At 33.1% G+C, this 15444-nt stretch overlaps 2 protein-coding genes across 4 annotated transcripts in view; one reads left to right on the top strand and one right to left on the bottom strand.

Annotated features, from left to right (window-relative positions):
- Positions 1–15444, bottom strand: part of LOC136844390 (uncharacterized) — a 663809-nt gene that overhangs the window by 449722 nt on the left and 198643 nt on the right. The gene's annotated exons all lie outside the window — the stretch shown is intronic.
- Alk (Anaplastic lymphoma kinase) overlaps positions 2721–15444 on the top strand; it is a 1114821-nt gene continuing 1102097 nt past the window's right edge. Inside the window, exon 1 of the mRNA XM_067113483.1 lies at positions 2721–3293. The gene's annotated coding sequence lies outside the window, so the exon portion shown is untranslated. The remainder of the gene's footprint in view (positions 3294–15444) is intronic.

Genomic DNA, 15444 nt, shown 5'->3' with positions numbered 1-15444 from the left:
CTATTATCTTCTATTATCTATGTTTTATACATATATTTCTTAGGTGCCATATTCTCAATTATATAACTTTCGAATATCTTCTAGAATTCTTATTCCAAGCACGATGTCAAAAGCAATATACAAGTTATTCACAATAATCTATTTCGTATCTGATCTCATTTGTTTACGAAATTCAGCTTTACTTTGTGATTGAGATTTTATGTCACTGGAAGCAAATACTTGATGGTGATTACATAAAACGTCAGATTGTTATTTTCAAAGGTAAGTTTCAAAGGTAGTTTTAATGATTAGCTTTTATATTCATAACAACAGTAAAGTAGAAAATAAGTATTAACGATTGCTATGTCTTTCTCAGGTTATTTAACTGCAACCAAAAAATCTTTACTAATATAAATCAAACATACAGAACACATGCATGCAATAGAGTATCACAACTAAAGCCGTTAATATTGGAAGTCAATTTGTCTCCACAGATGGGTTCCCAACATGTACACCGTCGTTATGATAATTATCGTCGAGAACTGCCGACAGGAATTATACTCCGAAAAATGAAAGCTCATAGCGAGGTTCCCCAAAATTTGTTTTGGCTTAGCGGAATGTATATCATCACGAGACGAACTCCACAACACAAGCTTACCGAGAGACGAAAGCACTTTCAATACGCAAAAACTACCGAAAATCTGAACGTTATCTCAAGGTTTACTAGCGTTGTTTCATCGAAGCAACGAGGAATGCAGACCATCAACATTTGCGGCTTATTTCTGCCTAATACTTCGTGGTCTATACTGTACTCATATTCTATCCTTTGTAATATTACCATAAAGGAACAACAGGAAGTGCAGCAAAATTGTTTCAAATTCACCAAGCACCCATGGCTACCCTAGTGCTAGATTCATGACTGGCAAACAACACACCATCGTTAAATATACTCGATGCCGAACAGGAAAAAAGGCGTTGCGAAACGCACACCGCTCTGGTAATCATATGTGGTACTGTAGATCGACGAGCGTACACACAAATAACGAAGACACACACAGTATATATATATATATATATATATATATATATATATATATATATATATATATATATATATATATATATATATATATATATATATATATATATATACATATATATATATATACATATATATATACATATACATACAACTGAACTAATTATAAGTTTTATATGCTCCTTGGCCCCTTATAATAGAGAGTGACTCCAGAGAGAACAAGGCAAGTCAATGCAATTGTTCGTCCGTCAATTGCTAACAAAGGGTTTCCTGTGCAGGAAACTTCTACAAAGAAACTTCACATACTTACGCGTACCTTTTTGTCATTTAATTTGGCCATGTACCATACCACGCTTGTGTGGGTATATATATATATATATATATATATATATATATATATATATATATATATATATATATATATATATATATATATATATATATATATATATATATACATATACATGTGTGTGTGTGTTTGTAGTATGTGCGCCTTGAGCTTTAATGGCCGCTTGACAATTTATAATTTTATTTTCAATTCTTTTAAGCTGGCGGAAATCCTTTATCCACCGTACGCAGTTGGAAGAGTAAAGGTACACTTTTTTTTATACATAGCTGGGGGTATTTATACAAATTTAGAGAAGAAATTAGGGAGTTACCCAATTTAGAGAAGAAATTAGGGAGTTAACCAATCAAAGTACAGGAATATGGATTAGTGGGAATGACAAGCCAGATAGGGAATGTTAATGATCGGGCTGAAATGGGATCTCTCTCTCTCTCTCTCTCTCTCTCTCTCTCTCTCTCTTGTCCGACCAGCTGGTAGTTTGGTGATCCACGTTTGTCTGAAGGTCACGGACTTGTTTCGGTCATTCAGAACATTAATCCATCCTCTGACTTATGCTGCCCTTTTCTATCAGTTTGCTGCCCTTATCTATCAGTTTTACGTGTCTCCACATTTTTCCCGTTTTCAATTCTTCGTTCACCAAATACACTTCGGAAACAAATATCGATCTCAACAGCTTCAACATGTTTTCTTTCAATCGCATCCAACATCCAAGACTCACTCCTTGAAGGAGAGGTAAGTCAACGATCCCTTAATAAGGTCGCACCTTTAGATCTCATAGACACTAAACCTCTTCCCAACATTCTGCTAATACTCTTCTACCTCCCGCGATTCACTTATTCTGTGTCTCATCTCTTCTCGCATCCTACCATTATTGGAAGCGTTTATTCCGGTAGGCCTGTACAAAGCAATTAGTGCCATTCTTCTCGATCTAAATATTCATTGCTTCATCCTCCTGGTTGATTGTAGTGCAAGTTCTTCCATAACTGTTATCTTATAAATGGTACAAATTTATGTATAAAATTGATTTTCCCCAAAGACTGGTGAAGGACGAGATTTGACTTGACTTTCACGGAAGAGGGATTAACATTCTGTAAGGTATGTTCTCGATGGAATTTGAACACATAAGATTATTCTGGATACAGTAAAGTAAAGACGCAGCAATTTCACGAATATTTAGTTTTCTCCAAACAGATTAAAAACATTGTGGGGTATGGAATATGATAACTTAAGAAGCAAAAGTACTGCTGTCAAGAATCTAGCAAATAAACATGAACAAACACACATTGCATCACAACAGAGAGATGGCGGGGGTTAAACTTTGCGCAACGTAAGTTAGATCTGTGTTAACTCTTCTTCAGTCGTTGGCGAGCTTTAGTGGGAGAGCGACGTGCCTGCTCCGTAGTGCCGCCTCGTGCCACGTGTGGCGCTCCTCTCCTTACTTTCCCTCCTGAGCGGAATTCCCGAATACTTTTCTCTTCGTCCCTTGTGGTTCTAAGTCACATCTGAGTCGCTACCTATTGTAAACAACAGTGTGTAGTGTTCAGGTGATTTATCCTGCATTTATAAAAAAAAAAAGTATTCTTTTCACTAAAGAAAATTTCTATAAAGAAGCACATACATCTGAATGATTGCTTCGTAAATATTCTGTATATAGTTGAATGAAAAAATTTTAATATTCATTACTCCTTTTGAGTGAATAACATTTTTATTTTCTTAGAGTTAAGGAAACAGTAAAGCTGAAAATAAGTAGATTAATAAATATATATACATCTAGTCATCATTGTAGTGCTAGAATAAGTCGTATCTATAAGGAAATAACAGGTGTGACGAGTGATAACCAATGATTATATGAGTGTACAAAGTATATAGTGAATCACAGTAGGATACTTTAAAAAAAAAGGCGACCAAAAGGACTTCACAAATTGAAGCGTAAGTAATGATGGTATCTTTTATTCCCTTGAGTTTTTCTACATATAAACAATTGCAAGCTCCGGCTTTTACTTCATTAGATAATATATATATATATATATATATATATATATATATATATATATATATATATATATATATATATATATATATATATATATATATATATATATATATTACAGAACTAAAACTTACAGGAAATTCAGGAAAACGAAGATTTAAAGAAGTCAAAAAGCTGAACAGGTCTGCATTTAAATTTGGTTTAGACGACTTACTAAACATTTAGTCTTGCTATTTTATTTCATTCCTAACGTAACCTCGAATAAAGTCTTGAAATGAATTACGGTAGGATATATCAAAGTTTACCAAGAAATAAAGATTAATTTCTCTCGTCTAGTTTTTCTTTAAAGAATTTGGCATTATTGTTGTGTTTGTTACATTATACATATTCATATATATATATATATATATATATATATATATATATATATATATATATATATATATATATATATATATATATATATACATATATAATGTACAGTATACATCCCCGTGCAAATAATTTTAATTCTCAGCCTCTTTATTATTATATAATTAAGATTAAATAACGAAAATATATTCTTTGAATCCTGAGTGTCCATTCAGGAAAATGGTATAATGTTCTTCCCAAAACAGTATAACGCTTTTTCTGTAAGCATAAACACATGCATGTCAATAATACATATACATACACACACACACACACACACACACATATATATATATATATATATATATATATATATATATATATATATAATATATATATATATATATATATAAATGTGTGTGTGTGTATAACTCTATAAAGCTCAGTACAATTAAAATTCACACAACCTTCAATACACACTGTAAAAAATTTATATATAGAAGGTTTTGAAAAAGCCTGTGTATACAGGTGAGCGATTTCCTTAAAAAATATTTCTTTAAATAAAATCTCGTTGTTTCAGTAAGATAAAAATCTAGCACTCGTGGAATGCAAAATAACGAAACAGAACAAAATACTTTATCGGTTCACATGACTTCTTTGAAAGCCGGAGTGACCTCCATGTAATACCATGTTTCTTCAAAAAGGATGATGATGAAAGCCTTCAAACTCGACCTCTTGACCTGGTAATCTTATGAATGATGTAATCTTCAAGTGAACTGACGCGCTTCTTTAATGGAATACTTCAAGTGAAGAAATTCAAAATAATACTCTCAAAAGTATAAGTGTTTCCTTATACTGAATCGAGTTAAATTGGAAGTCAATATTTGTGTCTATTTAGCCCAAAGCCTCCTGAGAATTGTAAAATCTTAACTCATGACATAAGATGGAAAAAAGACTATGAAATTGCGACATGACAGTGACCACTGCAAAAACAGTACACCTTTAAGAATTTAAAGTGTCTGTTTCAGTTCCTGTTGAATGCATGAGTGTAGCGGTTTAAAGCGAACTTCTCTCTACTGTATAACATTGCGGAATGAATATGTAAATGCCTTAATGAATGTGAACATTTCTTGACCTACACATCGTTTCATCACATCAAACAGTATTGCTACTCTTTTAAGAGCACTTTAGTCGTTCAATTCCTGGATAATACCCCAAGAATTTATAGTCGCAAACTTTTTTGTGGGAAAGTTTTGATGCTTGTGGGGATAAGTACTGACATCTTGCATTTAGCTCAGCCTTTTTTTTCGGGATCTGAGAAATGGTTTACTTGGGTACAGATTTTCAAGCTACTTTTAGCCATGAAATATGAATGCAATCAAACTTCTTATGCACAAAAATGACGAAAAATCTCTAACACCCTCATCCAAAACACACTGCTTAGAAGTGTGATGCAGACCTTAGATTCTCAGTTATCTGGTAATGAGTCACACTGAGATCTAAGAAGACAATAGAGTGAGTGTGATTGTTCCAGAGAGAGAAAAATGTGAAAAACTCAAGAGCCTGAGATGTACAATTTTGATGAGAATTACAAGCGAGATGGCTGTTAATATTCAACATTAAGATTCCACCGTTTGAAAATATGAAGCCTCGTGCACTGTTTCTAAATAACAACTTGAGAACTCACAGCACTACCTCTGAGATGCTCATATCCATCCGAGACGTTATGATAAATCGGCTACATCATAAAATCCAGTTCTATATGCCAGTACTTTCGCACGATAGCTGTTGAACACAAGTTCGTAGGAATAGTTGGTTGTACCAGCATAGTTTTGCAACTATATGTTTCTGACAGGTTAGTTAAGCTCTATACCAGCGAATCGAGCATTAACCAAAAGCATTTAAAGTGTTAAAACAACTTTGAAAACATACAGCATCTACGCTTTTGATGGTTATTAAGGTTACGCTGTTCAAAAAATAAAATTTGTGAAGTCCTGCCAGGAAATTATGAAGGCAAAAAATTACCAAGACACTTTTTCTAAGTGAGTTTAGTTTATTAACGAGGGAACAGAGATGAATCTTAAATTATTTTTTAGGTTTTCACACGGCTATAACTTTGATTTTTTTTTTTTTTTTTTTCTTGTGGAGTACCGGGTTTGCTTTGACGATTAAATGCTTGAGTGCCCATTTCGGTAAATACTTTACTTTCAAGAATATGACTCTTCTATCTCCAGCAGAATATAATAATAATAATAATAATAATAATAATAATAATAATAATAATAATAATAATAAAGTCGACTTTTTCTCCTATTATTAATAACAATTATTAATAATATCACTATTGTTACCGTATAAAAGTTTCCTATCTTCACTTTATTACAATTTATGACTTACGTTTAGGCGTGAAAAGTATTATGCCACTGAAGGATAAAATATAATTCTGCACCACAATACTAAGCTGGTCATGAACAACAACGGAAACCGGACAGACCTTTTAGACTGAGTGAACTTGTGCTCGGTAGAATGAAAGTATTGCAAAGTTTTCCTCGAAAGGGTGAGTGAATTTCATATTGTTATTGCCATTATTGCTCGCAATACATGGCTACTACTTAGGATTAGTTTACACATCTATGCCGTTCCGCACCATTACTAATACTTAAGATATCAAGATATCAACGACAGCGACAGTAATTATGATAATAATACTAATAATTGCAACGATAACAACTATGATTAATATTATCTCCACAATATTTTCCTTATCATCATAAAAATAATATTGCTGGTAATAATAATACTAACAGTATTAATATTATAAGCAGTTGTGGTATTGGTGCTATAGTAGTAATGGTAATGTTATATAAATAATACTGAATAGGATAGTGAAGGACGCCATTGGCAATGAAAGAAAACAATGAAAAGCAGATGGTGACTGATATAATATCCTTACATTCAGAGTATGCTGACAACAACTACCGACTTAATTAAGTTCATGCCCCAAATAAACCCAAGTTTGTCATCCTTACAGGTTTTCTTAGTCCACATACTTAAAATCGGACCCACAGAAAGCTCCCCCCAAAACTTATTCAACTGAATCTTCCTAAAATTACAAATACGTTTGCTCAGTTGGACTGTATATCCCGTTCAGAAGAGCACTTAAAGCGGTAGTATTGTTTACATGTTGTGGGAAACATTTAAGGTGCGTTTACACTGAGTGATTTTACATTAAAAAAAATTATCACTTTTATCTACACTGAAATTAATTGTATTTACAAAACAGAGCAGCAAAATAATTTAATAGTATATATATATATATATATATATATATATATATATATATATATATATATATATATATATGTATACATAAATATATATATAGCCTATAAATATATTTACATATATATATGTATACATATTTATCTGTACAGAGATACATATATACATGTGTGTATATACAGTATATACGTATGTATATTAACTTATTCCAAGCAAACTTCTTATAAATTATAACTCTTCTTTTTCAAAATATTTCGAATTATTTCCCCGTCTTCTTTCGAAAACAAAATCATCACCGAAAGCATCCATTAATATAGTAGAAAAATCAATTTCGCTTACAGGATGGGAGCAAAGCACCTTCATTACATCTAAAAAAGTTACTGAAAATTTCAATTTTTAATGTCGTGTTATTAGCTTCATTAACTCTTATTAGTACCAAACTCTAATAACTCTGGATGAGTAACCAATTAAAATATCTTCCGACAAGTTCCCAACATTTTTTTTTTTTTTTTTTTATAAAAAGAGACCCAATAATTGAGTAAAAAATGTACAATGTTTTAATTGCGTGATTACTACCCAACCCTGAAGCAGCCACATAGCGGCCGCTCGTGAACACATGATATAGTACGAAGTATTATATTTACTAAGATGTGCTCGAGGACGTTCTTAAGGAACGGCCTAAAACTCAAGAATGTGAAGGGGATGCACACTGGTTATGGTATAGTCCAGGGTTTAAGACAATTGTTAATACTGTATGGTCACCAACTAACGTAATGTGACTAAATGTGACACCTGAGATAACTCGTTGCTCCAAATAGCAGTCCACTAATCCCATCAATTATGCAAAACATAATCAAAAGCAAGGGATGTTGGAATGGAATGGAATGGAATACAGAATTTGGCCCAAGGCCAAGCTCTTGGACCTATGAGGTCATTCAGCGCTGAAAGGGAAATTGATAGTCGAAAGGTTTGAAAGGTGTAACAGGAGGAAAACCACTTCGCAATTGCACTAGGAAACAATTGTTACGAGAGGGTGGAAAGTAAGATGAAAGAAAGAGCACGTGAACAGAGGTACAGTAAAAGGAATGAAAGAGGTTGCAGCTATGGACCGAAGGGACGTTGCAATGAACTTAAGTAATGCCTACAGTGCACGGCATGAGGTTCACTGACGGCACTATCCCCCTACTTGGGCAAGGGATGATGACCGCTCTCAACTGCCCAGAAAGGAGAATTATAGTAAAAATACCCATAATATCACCTGCATGATGGGAAAACTTTAATATTCCTTTAAAAAGCAGGATCAAAGAACCATTTCTATGTGTTACACTACTGCTGCCAGGAAAAAATTAATTATGATGGAGTTCACCGGAATATTATTTCATGGACGAAGCAAATCATGTGAGACCAGCTAGAAATTGCCATTCATATATTTCCGCATTCAAAATGAAATAGCGATGTGACCTCCCTTATGAAAATGATTATCATGCGTAAAGCATTATCCAAATGCATAAATACTGACGATAATGAGGAGATAAAATTTAACTAGCTAACCCACGTTCCATATCGTGAAATTTAATGCAGTTACATCATTAACAGAAATTATTATGGTAATGGCAAAAAGGGTTCATCACTTCACGCTCAAATGAAAATGGAAACGATCAATAAAGAAGGAACATTGAAAGAAGAATCCCAGTTCGAGCAATTAACAGAATAATAGAAATGAGGCAAGAGCAACTCCATTACCGAAGCAATGAATATTTTCTCTTTTAAATTAAATAACAAGGAGAGAAAAGATGTGAAGCAGCAGAGATAAATGTAATCGTGTGTGCGTGTTACTCTTATAACTACTGTTAAAAATAAAAAAAAATTATATATATAAAACTTAGCCCATAAATACATACCTAAAAAAAAGCTGACATTTTCAACTTTGCAAAGGGCTTAATAACGCATTTGTTTTCGTTCTTTGTTTTCTCTTTCCTGTCTGTCATCCAATTTAGATCCTGCAGGCATTTTACTTCCTAACTAGTATTGCCTTTATTCAAGGTTGCCATCTTGATGTCATGTGGAGCTTCGCTTTTATGCCAAACTTTTAAACAATGCAGGGGTAATGGTTAGCTTGTTAAGATACTGGGTTATAGCCACATTAGCTTCATTCTCCCCTTCTTTTGTCTTTCGGAACTATGACTCACTCATCTCTTACAGCCTTTCCTGTAGACACTAAGATAATTTCCCAATAGCTTGATTCTCAGTACTTGCACCAGCAGACCGTATTTGAATTTAGTTGGTGGACAATAAGATGTTATTGCAGTTGTTGCAGTGCTCTTCGTAAATGTGCAATACTTATATATATATATATATATATATATATATATATATATATATATATATATATATATATATATATATATATATATATATATATATATATAAGGTTTACAGACTTTTAACTTAACAAGTCTTCAGGGATGAAGCTGCTAGCCTACGTATTTTTTCTTGACCTCAGCTGGGTAGACTACCAGATGGTAGGCCAGGAGCAACTAAATATAATCAGGGAACTTACTTTTTTCGAAGACCATCATAAACTTTGGACCATCTGCTCAAGGTGCAAATATTCTTGCACCTAGATATAATCATTTTCACGACTGAAGCATCGCATTATACTTCTAACAAAAAAGAAATGAAGTTGCTACTACTTTACGCAGGATCAAAATCAGGTAGGAAGCTTAGTGTCAGCTTGAAGGAAAGAGAGAGAGAGAGAGAGAGAGAGAGAGAGAGAGAGAGAGAGAGAGAGAGAGCGTATAGCGGAGACACGACTGAACTAAAATGAATGTTAATCTGCAGTATCTCTTCATTTATTTATTTGAAATGTTCACTTTCATCCCCTCAAGATAATATACAATACATACACTCTGAACGGGAGACACCCCAGAGTCTTAATTTGAAACTAGCTTCTTACTCCGTTTCAAAATAATCTACTTCTTTACAAAGTCACCACAAGGCAGACACGCTGTCTAATTTTCAAAACAATATCTCTCAGAAACTATACAGGAACTGTCTATCTTTCTATCTCCCAAATCAAGTTGCAAGGATATACACCCAGTTTATACTGTATAGACGTGTATATATATGTGTATATATGTATATTTATATATATAATATATATACATATATATAAATATATATATATATATATATATAAATATACATATATATATATATATACATATATATTCACATGTATACGGTATAAACTGGGTGTATATCCTTGCAACTTGATTTGGGAGTAGCCTCTTAAAACCCACTGAATACCTCCTCAGCTGACCTTAGCAGTGAAGTAGGTACCTAGTAACTAGGAGACTATGGTAGGTCGCAACTAATGCGAAGAACATGAGGATAGGAATTTCAAGCCAAAGATCATTGAAATTCGAGAGGCTACCACCTTTTGTGTCCAGCCTTGAAAGGAGAAAAGGTATATGGCGAAAAATGTGAATAGCTACATAGATTGATAGATAATGCTGTAGATTTTTCTACGATTTATAGTCTGCTCAGTTATCAGTAGTTTCCATATAGTTATGGAGTATAAAAACAGAATCTGATCTGTCTTATTCATCCTCCCCGACGTTTTTTCAATCCTTTTTCCATTACATGGCACAGAAATCAGAGAGGAATCCATTTTTGAAATTAGGGATCGTGTGGCCTGACAACTGGTAGCCTCCATTAAAAATGAAGGGAAGGTTTTCGGGGATCTCTTTTTAAGTTCTCTGATTTCTACAGATACGTAACCCACATATCGTTCAACTCCGATTCACAGACTCTCATATATAAAAAAATGCTGTGTGTGTGTGTATATCTATCTACCTATATATATATATATATATACATATATATATATATATATATATATATATATATATATATATATATACATATAGATATATATATATATATATATGTGTGTGTGTGTGTGTGTGTGTGTGTGTGTTTGTGAGTATATGTTTACCTTGTTTTTTCACTATTCAACTAATCATCACAGGGTCTTTTATCTTGCAAAGAATACGGACGAATCATCTGGACATTCCTTGCGCTTAACCTTTAACGAGTCCTTCTGATTGTTTGTGACTACTTTTCACTCCGCTAGCTTATTATGGAAGCTTTCCATTGCACCATATGTATAAATTTTCAGTTGACAAAACCTGATATCATTTCGTTATAACTGTGTGAGCGAAAGATTAATTCAGATTTTAAATCTAACTCCCACCAAAAGCACTCTCAAACTGCATGGGAGATGGTCGGCTTCAAGCTTCCGTAGATGCGATTTACTCAAAGCAAACGCTCTCTCACCAGATTCACCTCAAAATCAGGAACTTCCTACTGAACATGCTCCTCGATTAAGGTCACTTGTCTACGCACTGAGCGACGTTCACTAAGATTTATAAACCAGGCTTTTTAAAATCTTTATCCCCTTGCACGAGACACACTTGATTTTCATCTTTTTTTATATATAAAGGCCTCCTTATCACAGGGTTATTATTATCTTAAGCCTCAAATTCTCCTAGATCCAACAGGAGCTAATCCCATCAACTGTTAATGAAAGTAGTTGCACTTGTATTTGTTGCGTAAAATGAGTCCCAGAAAATGCCGGATTAACATCGTATTTCTTTCTTCGTAATATTATGTAACGCTCTTGCATAAACTTAAGCGGATCAACATCAAGAACTTTAGTCCTTCATATAAAACTATGAAGGTTTGGTATTTCAAAGTTATTGTCTTCCTCGAATTTCTCCGTGCTTCCTTACAACAGTGTGATAATAAACGATGTTCTTACATTAAGAATGAAAACTACAATTTGTCATTAACTGCTGTAACTATGTAAACTTAAAATTTGACTCTTATCAGATGCCTATATCGAATGTGATGTGTGCTAATGAGAATTTTTTCAAGCAGCTGTTAATGAAAACTACGGTATCGTTATGGGTTACATCCTTGCAAGAAACTAAATTTTCAATGCTACTGATATATACATATATATATATATATTTATATTTATATCTATATACATATATATATATATATATATATATATATATATATATATATATATATATATATATACATATTATATACACACACACACATTCAACCCATTATACGTTAAGAAGCCAAGGGATTCTGTTTGATTTCGGTAGGGATATTTGGGACTGAATTGAGATTTTTCTCTTGGAAACTGCTCAGTGTGTACTCGAACGATTCAGGCAGAGATTCCTTATTACTGCAACCCTTGTTTTCTAGTAATATGGCCCTTTTTTGTAAGATGAAGTTTTTTCTCGGCAAAAGATAAGGGTATAAGCTAGTACACATAAATTACTAGAACTTTCATCGTTGAAGGATTTATCACGGGAAAGGAAACTTAGCAGAGTAGAAATTTAAACAATCTCCATAATAAAACTACTAAGGCCCCAAAACTTTCTTAGGTTACACTGGTCTACATGAGCCTATCCGACACTGAACGAATCTTGACGGCTCAAGCCTTACAAAGCCAAGTTTTTGTGCCTTTAAACTTTTACTATAAAAAAACATATAATTTGACTTTCTGTGTTTGGAGAAGAGATATTTTTCAATATACAGTTTGTACGTATTCATAACGTAACGCAAATGCTATACAACTTCATTCACAATTAAAAGTTATAACCTGTCAAAATCATAAAAGATTTCTGAGAAAAGAACGAAACTTGAAAATCTGCTTCCCCAGTTAAGAAAAAAAGGCCGATTTAAAGTATAAGCCACAGAGAAAATTTAAAGTGTATTGTGTAGTGGTGCAAGAAAATGTGTTTTGGCCTTAAATATTTAATTTCAAAACAAGGAACTTTTATTAGGAGAAACAAGAAAGCTTTTTATTTTTTACCTTATCGAAGCCCACCTATCTCTGTCTGCTAAACAGGAACTTCGGCTGTTTCTAAACTCCCTTTTATTATCGTATCCCCCTACAAAATTTGGTACAACTTACACACATCCTATTCTTGGAAAAACAAAAATAAAACGCTTATTGTCTCTATTTTTAATGGGCAATTGAATGGAAAACCAAATACAGTTATGCAGTCAAATGCATGATGGAAACAAGAACTAGAAGGTCAATGATCAAAAATAATTAAAGAGATGCATCAGTTTATCTACCAAAAAAATAAAATAGGGAGCAGCGATTGTGTTGAATGGCCATGTTGTCACAATACCCAGCACTGAACCAATTCACATAAAATACCCACTAAGAATCTACTTATTTATTTTTTTTAACTGACTAAGAAAATATAGTTACCCAGGATTTACTGTTGGGATGGCAGTGCCAAATCTAGGAAAATTCACACACATGATCGAACAACTTATATTTACAGATATGCGTGAGCAGAGTCAAAACCGTTGTTGTCATAGTAGTATTTTAGATGCTGATGGCCTGACATTTAAGAGGAGCTCTAATACGGCATTGAAAGCGCTATGCATCAATGGCCTAGTGATTTTAATTTGTACTGCTGTTCTTAGCGTACGTATGTATGTGTATGGATGTATGTAAGTATATATATCATACATACATATATATATATATATACACATATATATGTATATATATATGTATGTATATATATATATATATATATATATATATATATATATATATATATATATATATATATATATATATACAGTGTGTGTGTTTATACTATGTACGTCTCTATTCTCTTTTTCTATATGTTGCCATTCTGCTCTGTGGCTGCCAATGGTAGTGAATCTTGTTCCATGTAAATGCCTGGTCCTTTAAGATAATAACAATAATAATAATAATAATAATAATAATAATAATAATAATAATCAAGGAAGGATAATCATCATCATCATCATTATTATTATCATCATTATTATAAAAAAAGTCGAAGGGCCAGGCGTCATGCATATATTATTTACTGCATTCGCTATTACTCATGAAGATTTCATTTAATAAACACATACCCAAATAAAACTTAAAATCTTATGTATATAAAATGGTGCCTGTAAGGGTTTACCTGTAATTAAACACACACACACACACACATATACATATATATATACATGCGTGTGTGTACACACCATATATCAAAAACGACTCAATCACATCTGACGCTGATCAGGAATTAAATGACCCAGGTTAATCATCCAGATGCGGCTATACACTATAAAATTCTGCTGATACCATTACTGATCCGTCCATCAGAGCAATATGTAATTTGCTGGCCCTCTTTGATTCTCTCTTTCCGTCAATGACAAAGCATTAATAGCGTTTCCTTTTCGTCTGTCTCACTCACTGTCAGTGAACCTATCTATTTTATTATTTATCACTGTGTTTATCCTGAAACTCTTAACATTTTAAAGATCTCTCTCTCTCTCTCTCTCTCTCTCTCTCTCTCTCTCTCTCTCTCTCTCTCTCTCTCTCTCTCTGTTTGTCTACGTGTATAAATTTGATCTCTCTCAGTGCTAGTACACATGATAACGTAAATCAATTATACTATATTTTTCTCTCTCTCTTAATGTCTGGCAACTATTAACACTTTGGCTGTTGACTATCTGATTCAATTATTTCCATCGGAAGTCAACTCTCCTCTACCAGAGGAACGCTTTCTTATTTTAATCCTTCGCATGTATATTAAATTTGGTAGATGAGCCTATTACTATTTTGGGTTACTGGGAATAACTCAAAATTCTCGGAGATCCTGCAAGTAAATTCACTGTGCAAAAGTGGCAATGTTGTTGCTGTTGACAATTATGATTCTAATTCATCATTACCAGTTCTTTCTGAACTTGTGAAAAAGCAAAAGGGATTCCATTAACATCTTTTGACTCGTCTGATACGTTATGAGCTAAAGGGCACCACAGCCTCGGGTCGTATCTTTCTATAAAAACTGGCATCGTGAATGTCAAATAAGGATGATTAATGGCATACATATAGGTAATAACTGTACTTTTACTGTACGATTCCCGATATGGATTACATAAAGTTAGATAGATTACATAAAGTTAGCTGAGAAAATTAGTTTTATAAAATATGTAAGGTCAACTAAGAATTAATATGAGATTTCAGTGTATCTTTTGGTCCCGTATGCGAATGATCCACATATTGACTTGTTCATCTTATCTCTTAATGGCAGTAAATAGTTAAATCTTAAAAAATTCTCTCTCTCTCTCTCTCTCTCTCTCTCTCTCTCTCTCTCTCTCTCTCTCTCTCTCTATGTCTGCAGACATCCAATAATCCTAATAATCTTTCTCCCACATTTTCAATGACAAGAAAATCTAATTTCGCCATCATGCATGTCTTATTTCATTTAAACCAGTGGATGTAAATTCGATCATATTAGCTTTTCAGCATTTTGACTATTACATTCAGTAATTCTCCTTTTACTAAGGATTATCCCAAATTCCTGGAATAACATACATGTA

This window comes from Macrobrachium rosenbergii, chromosome 12, assembly GCF_040412425.1.
Source record: "Macrobrachium rosenbergii isolate ZJJX-2024 chromosome 12, ASM4041242v1, whole genome shotgun sequence".
NCBI classification, from domain to species: Eukaryota; Metazoa; Arthropoda; class Malacostraca; order Decapoda; family Palaemonidae; genus Macrobrachium; species Macrobrachium rosenbergii.
This window is presented reverse-complemented; position numbering and strand designations above follow the sequence as displayed.